We start from the raw sequence: 15,647 nt of genomic DNA on the forward strand, positions 1-15,647 counted from the left end.
CTGAACCCACAAGTGATTCAGATCACCGAGAGCAAATTGCTGTTCTCGTTGCGAGTGGTAAAGCGAAGGAAATGATTGGTGTATCTCTCACTCAGGATCAAGTCAAAAGGCTTTCTCAAAAGGACGTTGAAAAGTACTTCAAACGATATGAAGCCCCGATCAATGTCTTCAAATACTTGCGAAGCAACGGTTAATACATTTATTCAACTTTCGAGTAAAGCATTGGCCTTTTTTTTCCCTGTTGATGAAGAAAAACTTATGAAGGACTTGAACGATGATTTCGCTGTAAAGAGAGAACTCAGAATGATTGCAGGAAGCTTGAGTTTGAAGTATGGAAAGTACATGGCAATTGCAAGTGCTGCTCTTCTCACTGCCAAAAATGTTAAATTACCTATCAAAACACTTATGGTAGATCATGAGGAAGTAGATAGTACTTCTGAAGAAATAGATAGTACTTCTGAAAAACTTGCATAAGAACTTGCAAAAGAACCTGTTTTTTAAAAATAATGTATCAATAAGTAAAATGGATAAAAATAAATCCCAAGAGCCAACGCAACAGGTCACTTCAACTGATGAAAATAATGTAGGGATAAATAAAATGGATGAAAATAAATCCCAAGAGCCAACGCAACAGGTCACTTCAACTGATAAAAATAAGACGAAACCGAAAAAAGATCCAGGGCGTGTCTATGCTGGAAAAAAACTTGCTGAATACAACTAATGAGTTAGGGAACAAAAAGAAAGGCGAACGCTTTGCAAGAAAGTTTAAAGCAATCTGAAGGATTAAAACCAGAACCAAAACAAAAACAATCATCATCATCATCATTCTCATCATCATTCTCACTAATTCAAATTCTTTCTGTAGCAAGTATCTTTCTATCACTGGCTGGCCTGTACTATAATAGAAAAGAGTTCATTGAGCTCGTAAATAAATCACAACCAAAACCAGAACCAAAACCAGAACCAAAACCAGAACCAAAACAAACTCAAATTCCAAAAAAAGTAAAACCAATGGATTGATTTTTTTTCTCTTCTAAATAAAAATGTTTCATAATAAACTTGGCACATAGTGAAGAGCTTGATGTGGAAGAACCACATTTTTCCAACTTTTATAAGCCTCGCACACAACTGACAAAAACATGGTGAAATGATTTATGCCGGAGGAATGGCTTTGGCTTTGGGATTGGCTGCAATTCGTCTTTTCTAAACGCAATAGAAAAAGGGAAAGAAAACTTTCAGGAGTTAACTATAGCCCAAAAGGATTTTGGAAGGGATTGGACGCAGTAAAGAAACTAGCAAAGGAATCTGGACTTCCTCAAGATGTTGCAAATCTTTGGCTGATGAAGCAGGTCATCTGGCAGATTTATTTACCTGCTCCGAAGCATATCCCACGACCAACTTTTGACATCCATTCTCCAAACACAGTTCATCAGGCTGATCTTCTTTTCCTTCCTCGTGATAAACTTCCAAGGGGAAGAAAAGTCTATAAATATGCATTGACTGTAGTTGATGTTGCAAGCAGGTTTAAGGCTGCTGAACCTCTCACCTCAAAGAAGAAGAAAAACCACTAAATATATTTGAATTTTTCGGCCTTAGCCAGCCAAGGGAAGAAAAATCTACTAGGGAACTAAGAGCTGAAGCATCATATTATGGTATAAAAGGATATCACTGATGATGTTATGTGAAGAGAAAAGTTAATCGAACAACTTTATTTATATGATTTGTATGGACTTGACCCTACCTCCTTAAAGTAATTATATTAGTTTTTTTTCTGTGAATTTTGCATTTTGAGTCTGCTCTTGAAAATCAATGCAGTCTCAAAATTCGGTCAATTTTTGCTACTTTTTCAAAGAATTGGTAATCTTACTCTTCAGAAAACAACTCTCCACGCATCTCTTTTACATTCAACTCTATAACATTAATCTTTCCATTATCACACATTTTTGTTATATATATTTTTTTATTTCTTCGATTACATTAAAAATCATATTTTTTTAAAATTATTCTTTAAAATTATTTGATTTTTTAATCTGTAATATTGGACATAGATTTTATGATATTGGACGCGATAGGTCTCTCATTTTTCCACTACTACAGACCATTACTATTCAAAACGTTACCAAGACGAAAATTACATTTAAAACTGGCTTCGGAGTGGCTAGGGAAAATACTTTAATTGTCTTAAGTTGAGGAAATAGGCTTCGACATATTGCCTATTTACAGGAAATATTTCTTCGTATTCGCCGTTAATGAGCCACGAACCACGTATATTGAAGACATGACGTATAATAAAAAGGCCTAAGAGCAACGAGGCTGTATACCTCACATGACCTTTTTTCCGACGAAGGGCTAACGCTCGAAACGTCAGCTTTTGTAATCATTACGGTGGCCAATTTACCATTTCAACTTTGTTGATATATCCAAATTATTTCGTTACTCCCACCGACGCAGCCTCAAACAGTTTCTTTCGAAACTATCAGCCTTTATTCATTTTTAGAAGCCTTGTTTGATAGCTCACAGCAAACAGAAAGATGAATCACCAAATCCCAATATCCCTACTAAACTGTGTGATAGAGAAATGGCAGGGTTACAATATATTGGAGGATATGTACTGCACAAGCTTTATAGCAAGGTGAACAATGTATATAATCCCACAGCACATACTGAACAAACAGCTTCAATACTGAAAGCTGGCAAAGCAGAAGATTTGCACATTGCAAGGAGTCAAAAACTAATTTCATCTTTAAACCGAGGTGGACTTTGGGTTATTTCTAAACAAGCTCAAACAATTTTTAAGAGAATAGAACATAATTTTAGGATTCTGACCTCAGACAGTCTCCAGCTGAAGATTGATAATGCTAAGATAGAATCCAAATCAGCTTGTGGTGTTCAATTGGTCTCCGCATATAACACCATGTTGTTGGACTCAGACATAGTGGTAGATAACAGCATTGCAAAAGATGTTTTGGACAGCATTATTCATTTATGTTACTGTACGTTTTTTTCACTAGCCAAAGATGTTATACAGAAACACAAAATTCAATGTAAACAAATGGAGACAAAAACACTACGAAAGGAAATTTGTAGAGCCAGCAAAGAACAAGAAAGGCAGATATAGTTAGAATTAAGAGCCTGCAACAATTTGTCAATAAGTAATTTATTACAAAAGATTAATTTGGTAGCTACAACCTGCAACATATTAAATATTGCTCCTTAATGATTACTTTATAGACAAAACTGAGTATAAAGGCTATATGTTTAAAGTATCTAACATAGAGTAACTTATTTATTTTCAGCCAGTCTTCTCGCCACTTCTTGTATTCTGCGTTTCGCGGCGCCGGTAGCTTCCAGATTCTAATTCCTTTACTTCTCCTACACGTTCCACAGCCAAATACTGAACATGGCATTATGTCCACTGACTTGATTAATGTTTTTAGCTATATTTTGAAGGTAAGATGTCGATCGATCACGGAGAAAATCCAAAAACTTAAACGCTACGTGATTGTCGAAACAAGCCCGCGGCGCCATTTTGGATTTATGTGTGCAGGGTCATTGTCACGTGACCTCGATAAAATCGAACAATAACCTATCGGACTGAAGTTTGCCGCGTTTCCTAACCAGTCCCCTCTACTAACTATGCACAAATGAATGAAGACGCATTCGAAGTGAGTGAGGAGTTAGAGAGTGAACAATGAGAATCATCGAAACAAGCACTCAGCGTGTTCCAACTTATATTCTCATTCGCTACCCCGCTCAAACGAACATGAAACATTTATCATTCAATAAGTAACGGTGATTGGGGTGTGTCAACACGAGCCGTATGCGACCCTCTTTATTATTCCTTCATCTACAAAACTGATAGGAATGGTATATCAACGGACTGAAAACTCGGAAATGTAAAAAATAAAGCAAGAAAAGCTACAAAACAATCTAATCTATGTTTGTATATGCAAAAACTACTTCTAAGGGAAACTGACAATCCCTAGTCACTGGGCCAGTTCAATTGTGAGGGCGTAGGGACGGTCGTAAGACGCGAATGAATATAAATGACAACAGCTCGAATATATACAGCCTACCGCTAATGAAGCAATATGACAACATAACATGCAACACCCCAAAGAAAGCGTTACGCAACCCATGATAAACACATTTACTGCGCATGCGTGAGTGCGAGAATAATCACGACCGTATGACACATCTGCATCAAATGGAAGTCCCTCTCCTCCCTTCTGGTATAGTCGAGCTCATAGCTAAATTAAAGCGTTTACTGGGGCTTACGATATGCTCAACCACAGGGAAAAATCATTGACATGTAATTTTAATACCATTATTGTTTTGTCCGCTTTTAAACTTTATGAAAAGCTAATTCCCGTTATTGTGCGGACGTGGGTGTAAAAAATTTTGCCTTTACTTCTTTTTCCGTATACTCCTCACTATCTGTAAATGAAAATTAAATATTTAAGTTGTCTTCCAGGAGCCAACACTTGTGTAAAGCTACAGGTTAATGAAGAAGCTAAAACCTGCTGACCGAAAGGACTGTCGGTATCCTTTGAGAATTATTGAAAATCCGTATTTAATGGTTAAAGAAACTGTCGTGAAGATAAAAAAAATTTGCATAGAATTACAATACTGCACTAAAAAATTGTCCGGGCAATAATGGTGTAATCAAAGAGTAAGACCTGTGAGAGGTAGGACCCGCCTTTTTTTATTACGTGGCTTAAACGCGTCAAAAAATACACAAATTCTCAACATATGTAGCCTTTAGAAACATGTTTTTTTTTTAAATTTGATCTCAGAGCAAAGATAATAACTTTGTATTGCGACAAATAGAGAGCTTTTAAAATCAGCTCTGTTTGACTTAACCCGAAGAAGACTGACAACAACAAAAAGACGTCACTAGATTTATGAACCAAAAGCATCGGTGAGCTGAATGATGCAGTGCAAGAAACAAAGCAAAAGGAAGATATGGGCAGCCTTACAAGTCCCTCAGAGAAAAGTCAGGTAAGAGTAAAAAACGATTACCAGAAAAGGTGCTCTTTTCTAAACTCTTCAAAGTAAGAGATGAAAGAAACTATGAAGTATCCCGCGATATTTTTAAACAAGAAATTGATTTTTCACTCAAGTTGCGTCAAGAAGTTCAGTAAAAGAACTAAGCAAGAATAATGTGGACATATTCGAAAGTTGGTTTGATTTTCACTTTTTGAGTCTAGTTTTCATATATGAACACAAGTATACTAGAGTGGACACCATGCCGGGTATTAGATAAGTGCAAGGCAAACGTATTCCGGTCAATCTTATTAACAGTAAACTACACTGCAAATCATTCCATGACATTCGTAAAAACAAAAACTTTTAAAAAGATTTTTCGCCAGAAACTTGACAATCGTTGCGTTTAACGAAGCCTTCCAAAATTAAAATTTCTTACAAAGTTTCGTAAAACTCTAGGATATACAAAATGTCTCGTACAAAGATGAAGCCTGTCCAGACGACACTCAAGAGGTCATCCGTTCCAAACGAGATCTGCAAATTGCCAAAGTAACCAGAAACAAGCATGAGGAGGGAGCCGTTTACTTTAAACTTGGCTTGGCCTACGAGAACCGTAAAGAGTTCAAGTTAAGAGAGCGATTAGGTGCCATGAACTTTCTCTAAACCTTTTTAAAGAAACGGGATGCAGTGGTGCACATTGTAAAAATTATTACAATCTCGGTAATTCTTATGACGGTTAAGAGATTTTATAAAAGCAATCGAGTACCAACAACTTGCATTAGAAGTTTTCAAAGAAGTGGGCAACAAGGCTAGAGAGGGTAATAGTTATTTCAGTCTCTGTCAGTAATGCTCACTTCGGGTTAGGAAATTTTATAAAAGCTATTGAGTACCAACAACTTGCATTAGAAATTAAAAAAGAAGTGGGCGACAAGGCCGGAGAGGGAAGCAGTTATTGCAATCTCGGTGCTGCTTATCGCGGGTTAGGAAATTTTAGAAAAGCTATCGAGTACCAACAACTTGCATTAGAAATTAAAAAAGAAGTGGGCGACAAGGCTGGAGAGAGAAACAGTTACTGCAATCTCGGCGCTGCTTATAACGGGTTAGGAAATTTTAGAAAAGCTATCGAGTACCAACAACTACCATTAGAAATTAACAAAGAAGTGGGCGACAAGGCTGGAGAGAGAAACAGTTACTGCAATCTCGGCGCTGCTTATAACGGGTTAGGAAATTTTAGAAAAGCTATCGAGTACCAACAACTACCATTAGAAATTAACAAAGAAGTGGGCGACAAGGCTGGAGAGGGAAGCAGTTATTGCAATCTCGGTGCTGCTTATAACGGGTTAGGAAATTTGATAAAAGCTATCGAGTACCAGCAACTAGCATTAGAAATTTTCAAAGAAGTGGGCGACAAGGTTGGAGAAGGAAACAGTTATTGCAATCTCGGTACTGCTTATGGCAGTTTAGGAAATTTGATAAAAGCTATCGAGTACGAACAACTTGCATTGGGAATTTACAAAGAAGTAGGCGACAAGGCTGGAGAGGGATACAGTTATTGCAATATCGGTGTTGCTTATGACAGATTAGGAAATTTTATAAAAGCCATCGAATACCAACAACTAGCATTAGGAATTTTCAAAGAATTAGGCGACAGGGCTGGAGAGGGAAGCAGTTCTTGTAATCTCGGTGTTGCCTATAATGCAATTAGAGATTTTCAAAGAGCTTTCGAGTACCTTGAACGTGCTCTGGTAGTTTGCAAGAAAACAGGACAGAAGGTTAAAGAGGCCCTGCTACTTTTTAACCTTGGAGATGTCTCTGAAAACCTGGGGTCTCCTTTCAGTTCTCTTAAGTACTAACGGTCCAGCATAACGATGTATAATGAGCTGAGAGCTGGTCTGTGGTTTAGAGAAGAGTAGAAGATTACCTACCGCGATTACCATGATTATGGGTATGCAGCGTTATGGAATCTACATTTGAATTTAGGTCAAATTGTTGAGGCTCTACTCGTAGCTGGTCCAGCACGCGCTCAAGCTCTAACTGATATGGTGAACTATGAGTATGGCTCTGGAGAACCATGCTATTTGTCACGCCTGCCTGAGAAGCCTGTCTGCGAGTTACCTGTGGATTGTGCTCAATCAAATTTACTTTTCTTAACAATTACTGATGAACAAATATTTTTCTGGGTTGTTCAGGTCGGTAACCATGTTCACTTCAGAAAAATAAACATCCGCGATCATGGCTCAGGTCCTCACTTGAACGAAAACTTCATTGCGAAGTTAAATAACGAGAAAATCGGAAAATTATGAGTCAAATGCAAGAGTCGTTTTATTTGATGATGCCTGCGATGACGAATTGGCCCATGAAAGGGCGGTTGATAACCTTCCTGAATCTTCCCAGACAGAGTTATTGCACAAATTGTATGACATCATCATTGGTCCTTTTGCCGACCTGATTAAAGGCCATGAACTTATCTTTGTTCCCGAACGTTCATTGTGCATGGTCCCTTTTGCTGCACTGATGGATTCCAATTCAAAGTATCTATGTGAGTCTTTCAGAATTCGTGTCATTCCATCCTTGACCACTCTGAAGTTGATCGTTGATGCAAAAGACGACTTCCACAACAAGACCGGTGCGCTACTCGTGGGGAATCCATGTTTGGATGAAGTTCTTTTTGAGGGAAGAAAGTTAGATCCACTTCCATGTGCGGAAGAAGAACTGAAAATGATTGGCGACATCCTCGACTCTACTCCGCTCGTTGGGGAGAAAGAAACAAAAGATGAAGTGTTGAGGCGGTTCTCGTCAGTTGCTCTGGTACACATCGCAGCACATGGCCGGATGGAGACTGGAGAAATTATCCTAACGCCACGAACAAACCGCAAATCACAGACCCCTTTTAGGGAAGATTATCTTCGTACCATGAAAGATGTATCAAATGCTCATTTGCGGGCAAGGTTCGTTGTGCTGAGCTGCTGTCATAGCGCTCGAGGAGTGATCTAGGCAGCTGAGGGAGTAATTGGCATAGCGCGATCGTTTCTTGGTGCCCGAGCTCGTTCGGTTTTGGTGGCTCTGTGGGCTCTTGATGACTCGAACTTTTGAAAGCGGAGGAGGTAATGCGCTGTTTTAAACGCACTTTTCCTAAATTTAGGCATAATCTCTTAATTTTTTTGCCACATAAAGTTTAGAAGATCAAAGCTCATTAATAATCATGAAAAAAACGGGACCAGAGAAAAAGTCCGGATGATCGAAAAGTCCGGATAATCGAGGTTCGACTGTATCAAGTTGTTCCTTTTCGTTCTGTTCTAGGTTCTCAAATGCTGTGGAACTTGTCTTGGTTCGGAGACGTTCAATAACTTTTCTTGAATGATAAGTTTAGTAAATTTTCCTTTCCCAAGTTTTAGTTTAAAAAATATAATTTCATATAAATCTCTATTCCTGGTAGGTTGTCATCGTTGAACGAAGACCCACTCAAGAACAGACGTGACTCCTCGCGGATGTCGAAAAAACTTCAGGGACCAAACCGGGTTTGGATTGCTCAGTCAGGGACTCAAATGGACCAAAGTAATCTGACTTTTTTTAATCGTTTTTCTTAAGTGTGTTTTAGTGCTTTTAGTGATTATACGATCGAACTCGTGGTCGATGAGAAATTTTAAACAATTTTTAATTTTTAATCTAGGAATTAGTTTTTAAGTTTCATTATGAGCACAGATAAAAGTACTCATAAAATCGAACTTCTGCAGAAAGAGTTCTTTGTTACAGATAAACAAACGGAAGGGCCAGCTCATCAGAAAATTGATTCCTAGGCTATGCTGAGAATTTGTGCCACAAATGTAAATTTTCAATTTGCTAGGTTAGCTAAAAATAATCGTGAACTGAATAACTCACGGCCTGATCTTTTTTGAATTTCAATTAAAATCGATCGTTATCGATGAGAAATTTTTAAACAATTTACTAATGTTTTTAGGATTCAGATTTGTTAAATTTCATTGTGTCCACAAAAAAAATAATTTTTAGATCGGAATTCTGTAAAAATGTGTCCTTCAGTAATGGCTATCTGAACGAAGTCGAAGTGTTTCAACGCTATTAGGGGCACTATGTGATCGAGTATTCTTTCGAAAATCGTTATATCGATAGGATATTTTTACATTTCGCCAATTTTAGTTTAGGATTTAGTTTTTTTTGAAGTTTCATTATACATGTGCCCAGAGAAAAATACTTTTTGTATCGTAATTTTGAATTGAGATTTCTTTACTTAAGATTAATTGAACGAAACGCGAAGGCTAAGTATGTCATGAAATTGTTACTTGGCTGTTTCGTGAGTTTACATAAATTGTGTAAATTTGCAGATGCTAGGTTTACCAGAAAATAATCGTAAACTGATGAACTCACGGCCTGATCTTTTTTCAGTTTTCAATTTTTAATTGAAAGTCAGAACCAAAGAGGTATTATGATTTCAAGTTTAGATTAGTTTAGATTCAAAACTGGACATGAAAATATTCCTTCTTGGTTACTTTCCGTAGTTTTAGCCTCTTCAAGTAACTCAATTTTCATACCTCTTTTTTTGATTACTTTTAAAGGGGAGCTATTCCGAAAATTAGTTTTGCGATGAACAATCTTTGTACAGTAAAAAAGGATTTACAATTTTAATTTGCATTAGTTTAGCACCGGTCTGAGTTACGTACCAATTTTTATATATCGCCTGGGTGGGGTCAGAGGGTTTTGGTTTTGTCACGATAAAATTTACCTCATCCCTCCCTTATTTTATACTATTCTCTTGGCGATGACAGATTCCCCTCCGTTCCCACGAAAAACCATACGATTCCCCCCAAAAGTTCTCCACCCACAACCCAGGCGTAAATAATGACTGGTTTATTAGACGGGAAACACTCTGGTAAAAATAGTTTACGTCAAAGAAAGTGCAGCGTATGGGGTTTTATTCACGAGTTGTTTGTGTCAAAAACCCCGAACGAACGGGGTAGGAGCGAGTGAGGGCTTTTGACACAAACAACGAGTGAATAAAACCCCGCACAAAGCACTTTCTATGTGGTGAGCTGTTCATTGCACATAACACGAGAATTTTCATTGAAATTATTTTCTGAACGCAAATTGGAAACAAAAACTCACTAACAATGCAAATTTAATGGCAATGGAAAATATCGCAGTACATGTACATGAAGGGAATAAAGTGTTGAACGGAAAACTGCACTTACAAAAGTTTTTGTTTTTTTTAAATCTAAGTACGATATCAATAAAGCAATTCGAGCAAAGGCCAAATTTTGCGGGCACTCTTAAATTGAGAATACGAGCATGCGAGCAGTCGCAAAAAGGGTTTACGGTCAAGTCGCCCGAAAGTCATCTCGCCCGAAGTCATGTCGCCTGAAACCACAGTCATGTTGCCCGAAATTCGTAGTCATGTCGCCCGAAATCCTAAGTCACGTCGCCCGAAATTTTATCGGGTGTTTAAACTTGAAGAAAATTAACTTAAGTAAATTCTTAAGTAAATCGCAAGGAATAAATTCAGTGCCAAGGAACATGCGGAAAGCTGTCGCCTCTAGCTCCCTTAATATTGCCAGGACTTTCAAGGTCCTATCGGGCTAAGTTCTTTCAACGACGTCAGTTTTAAGTATAGGTTTTAAACATTATTCTCCATTTTAGGGTCTATGGGTATACCATTTTAGAACTCTTACCGTATTTCTTCACCTATAAGCCGAGCGATTTTTTCAGTTTTCGACCCAAAATTTTGGGAGATTTTTCACGGAGAACGGGGTTCGGCTTATAGCCGAGGGTTTTACATTTTAAAAATATACAGTTGCTGAATAACTTTACCCCCCCGGCTTGTAGTCAAGTTAGCAATGAAGCAGAAGTAATAAAACACAACAAAAATAACTTCTGAATATTGGTTATTCACTTTTATGAAATTGGTGGCTCCTAAAGGAGCCGTTTGACGGATACGTGCAAGGGCTTTCAACCCAATGGTTTACTCGCCATCCGTTTCGTTTTCGCTGTCTGTGTCGAACTCGTTCTCTTCTATGTATTCATCATCTACTTCTGGGGTTTCCTCAGAGTAGACCACGTCGTCCTCTGTTCCGTCCAAGGCATTGGAAATACCGCAGGTCTTGAAGGATTTGACAACCATCTCTTCGGGTATCTCTGCCCATGCTTCCTTGATCCACCTGAGGACAAGATTTCTGCTTGGCGCCTTCTTCTTCCCAGCTGGGGTAAACTCAAATGGCCCAGATGTCATCCACGCCAAGTACTTTCGGCGCACATTATCTTTAAATGGCTTGTTTAGGCACTTATCCAAGGGCTGTACAACCGGGGTTAGGCCACCAGGGATAACTGCGACGTCAATGTTTCGCTGCTTCAGGTCATCTTTCACGGAATCGGTCAAGTGAGCTCGGAATGAGTCCCACACCAAAAGGGAACGCTCGGCACGGGGCAAACTCTGTCGAATCCATTCTCGGATGCCCTGTTCATCCATCCACCCTTTCTTATGGAAGGAAACACGAAGAGGATGCGGCACAACCAGATCTCTCGGTGTACGGACGCCTTTGAAGATGACTTTCGGTGGCACCTTTGCTCCATCGGCAGCAACAGCAAGAACGACGGTGAAGCTCCGCTTTTCCGCTCCGCAAGATTTTACTGGCACTGTTCGGCTTCCACTGAATTCCAGTGTTCGGTTCGATGGCAGCTCAAAACGCATGGGTGTCTCATCCATGTTGTAGATGCGGGATAAAGGGTAGTCGGCGCGTCTTCTTGCTGCAATGACGAAGCGATGAAAGCACACAATGTTCTCTTCGAGATCGGCGGGCAATCGCTGGGCCAGAGTTGTTTTGGTTCGCATGCTGACCGAGTGGCGTCGTTTCCATTTCTCGTACCATCCACGGGAAGCTTTGAAAGCAGGATCATCGGAGAGCTCTTTAGCTTTAAGGCGAAGGATCAATCCACTCACCGCAATACCTACGAAAAATAAAATAACAATCTTATTTTGCTGCGAGATAACCGTAGATTCGTGACTGCAGCACTCTTTTCGTGACATGTTATGAAATTGTCATGACAACAACATATTTCTGACCAATCAAAGTCTCTGTTTCCCACGCACTGAAAGACGATATCATTCAACTCTTCAAAAACTCTTAAAATTTTAGACAGAAAAGTAAATACCAACCTTGTTCTCTTTGCTGTGAAAACCACTCCATCACTTGCTGGTCTAGTTCGGGATATTTCGGAGTGAAACGGCCCATCGTCGCACGTTTTGCAGACATCTTCAGCTCTCCGGAAAGAATAGTCGCCTGGTCTCTTCTCCAGCGTCGTACCATGGACTCGCTTAGTCCATATTCTCGAGCGATTTCCGAGTTGTTTTCTACCGCTTCAGCTTCCGCGATAACTTTTATCTTGAAAGCCATACTATACGAGGAACGGCGTGCTTTAGGCATGATGATAAAAAGTGACAGCGACGAAAGGTATACTCGATAGATTGATACTTTGAAACGTTTAACTGAGATTATTATTGTTGTTGTGGTTAATCTGTTGTCGCGTGGTAGTATTTATACAGTTCGTTGGATCAATTGATATTCATATCTCTTGATTGGTTCGCTTTTTTTCTTTTGTGTTTATTGTAATTCATTAGGTTTTGTGTTTAGTGAGTCAATTTCTTATGTTTTCCGTGAGGTTCGCTTGCTCAAATGGCCAGTTACAATCAATAATTTCGCTCTCGGCTTATAGCCGATGGTTTTACCTTTTTTTTTGGGCAGCTTGAGTGTAGCGTAAAGACCCTGAAAGTCAGGGTCTCGGCTTATAGCCGAGATCGGCTTATAGGTGAAGAAATACGGTAGGTTTATTTATGTCTGGATTTTTAAGGTCCTATCGGACTAAGTTCCTTAAACGACGTTAGGTTCGAGCATAGCTTTAATAGATTGATGGAACATTTATTTCCTTTTAGGGTCTAGGGGCACACAAGTTTTTTAAAGTTTAGCTTTATCTGTGTAGTAGTGACAATTGAATAGGCTACGCCTTTGGCGCCCTATATCAATTATATTTGTAATCTGAAGCATTCAGAAGTGTATACTGCATAGTAGTAATATCATTACTTTCCTAAAAGCGAGCAAAAACTGAAGAAAACTAATCTATACGAACTGGTCCATGTGCTAAGTGAAATGTTACTCGCAGTGTAGTCCTCCATGTGCTCTCAACAGCGAGGACCTTGTCACTTGGGTTCCATGCCGCAAGAGAACATGCAACGCACAACCAATCTATTCTTCCTCTTATTACTGCCAAACGGTAGGTGGTTTGGTCGGTACCAGTCCCACAGATACGATGCTGCCAAAAACCACAATTGTCGCACTGAAGGGCTTGCTGGCGTGGTCGAACTTCATTTTCGCACTCGATACAGGAATGATGCGGGCTCATTGTATGTTTCTTTTGCGTACGCGTAACAATCTCGTGTTTCAGCGAGCTGATTATCTCGGATTGAGATGGCTGTTATTAATTTACTCTCTTTAAATATGGTTAACTGGATCAAATTTACATGCGACCGACTGAGGAACAGAAAAAAAAGTTGCGATAATTTATGCCGAGTCTGATCCTAAGGGGAATGATGCTAACGCGCTTTGTTCGCGTGGTTGTCAAAGAATAACAAAAAACTGCAGTAAAAGTTTCAGGTTGTCTTTTATACGATAAGTCAAACTAAGAGAAATTGATGTATTTTTCTGATATGTGTGAAAAATTCTGATAACTGAAAGTGTTCCACTTATAATTACTAGAATCTGTACTGTAAAATGATCAGTATAATTCATAGCAACGAACAACGCTGAAATGAACAGCGCTATTTGAGTCTTTCTTTAACTTCATATTTGCATAGGTTAGCGGACGAAAACAGTTTACGAGTCAACATTTTAAGAGTTTATTCCTTGCGATTTACCTAAGATGTTACCTTTCTTCAAGTTTAGACACTCGATAAAAGTTTGGGCGACGTGACTCAAAATATCGGGCAACAGGACTATAAGTTTCGGGCAACATGACTCTGGTTCCGGGCAACATGACTTTGGGCGAGATGACTTTGGGGCGACTTGACCGGTTACCGATCAAAAAATTATGCGAGCACGGGCAAGCGAGCGCCGGTGTAATTCTTTCGAGCAATTCGATTGGTTATACTTCGACACGTGAAGAGCTGTGCGCCATTCTGATTGGCTGTATAGGCTTTATTCACATATGAAAATAAAGCGTATAGATTTCTACAAATGAGCTTTATGGAATAAAATTCTCGTGTTATGTGTAATATTTTATAATAAGTCATCCTTTAAAATAAATATATTTGTTTCATATCTGACCGTCATCAACCATCCATGTAGTCTTTTGCCTTGTCAGGACAGGATACGGATTGAAAATATCAACATTAGCCGATTAAATCTGTTTTAACCCTAACACGTTCAGAACAGGACACTCAAGTTAGCTAACTTACGGCCATGAGTGTACAAGCACTAACATGGCTAAGCTGGCCGGTGACCAAAAGGAATTGAAGTATTGCAAATACAATTATCTAATCGTTTGAAAATATTTTATGCAATTGTTTCAGTCCTTGGGTTCTTCTTTTGCTCGAAGAACAAGATTTGCTTTTTGATTTTCAAAGTCGATCAAAATCTAGTTTCTCGAAGCTCGACAGACGGTCAAGCGAATCTAAATATAATACCCCTTTCAAAAAGTGATCACCCTGAAGGTTTTATTGGAATGTATGGTTCCTGTAGACAGATGTAAGAACAACGTGAGCCGATAAGCAATTCTGTCATTTAAGCCCGAACTCTCTTCAAGCTGGACGCGCCACTTATGGCGGGCCAAGATAGAGAATTGGAGGAATTAAAATACGAGGATAAAGCTTTTAGGTGGTGTATATTATGATTTGTAAATATACTATGGAGGAGCTCTTCACAGGCCTCTGAAGTTGACCTTTATTTTACCTCTGCGAAAAGACGCGAAGTACAGTATTTCAACGGGTCACTATTGAAACTTAAACGTAACAACATAACAAGAGAATTATTTTTTCGAAGAGGTAAAAGGACTTTCTGCTAGGACACAAAAATTGAAAACGGGACGGCAACGCGTTGTGGCCTACGAAGTTTTTGTCGCCTGTAATCAAAGTTTAATGTCTATACGTGGGGCATGGTTACCCACATTGCCCGAGCCAGAGGCTCACGTATGAAACGCAAGACATAAACCCACCCATCCCACCCCAGGGGAGGACATCCATCTCACAGTAATCTCGTGCGTGAGAAATTAACGTCTCCTACCCCTAGCCCTGCAGGAGACGGGACCTCCATTTATTCGTCCCTATCCGAGAAGACTAGAATATCTAAACCATTTTCTTGATGTTATAGAAAGGCAGCATATTCTTCTCAATTATTTTAAAACCTTGAGTGTTGGTCCGGCCGGGGCTCGAACCCTCGACCTCCCGCACATCAGTCCAGCGCTCTATTAATTGAGCTAACCGGGAGGCGGTAAGTAACATAAGTTTTCGTTGCTTTACGGGGAGAAAATGACTTTGTTAGCTAGCGTTAGTTTATTCACACTCCTTTTGATGCAAAGAAGCACCTTGAGAAATACGTTTTTTACAAAAGAGGGCAAGTAAATGATCAACAAAGCTAATGTTGAAGTGTTAAATCAACCACTCTAAA

Source organism: Stylophora pistillata, chromosome 3 (genome assembly GCF_964205215.1).
Source record: "Stylophora pistillata chromosome 3, jaStyPist1.2, whole genome shotgun sequence".
NCBI classification, from domain to species: Eukaryota; Metazoa; Cnidaria; class Anthozoa; order Scleractinia; family Pocilloporidae; genus Stylophora; species Stylophora pistillata.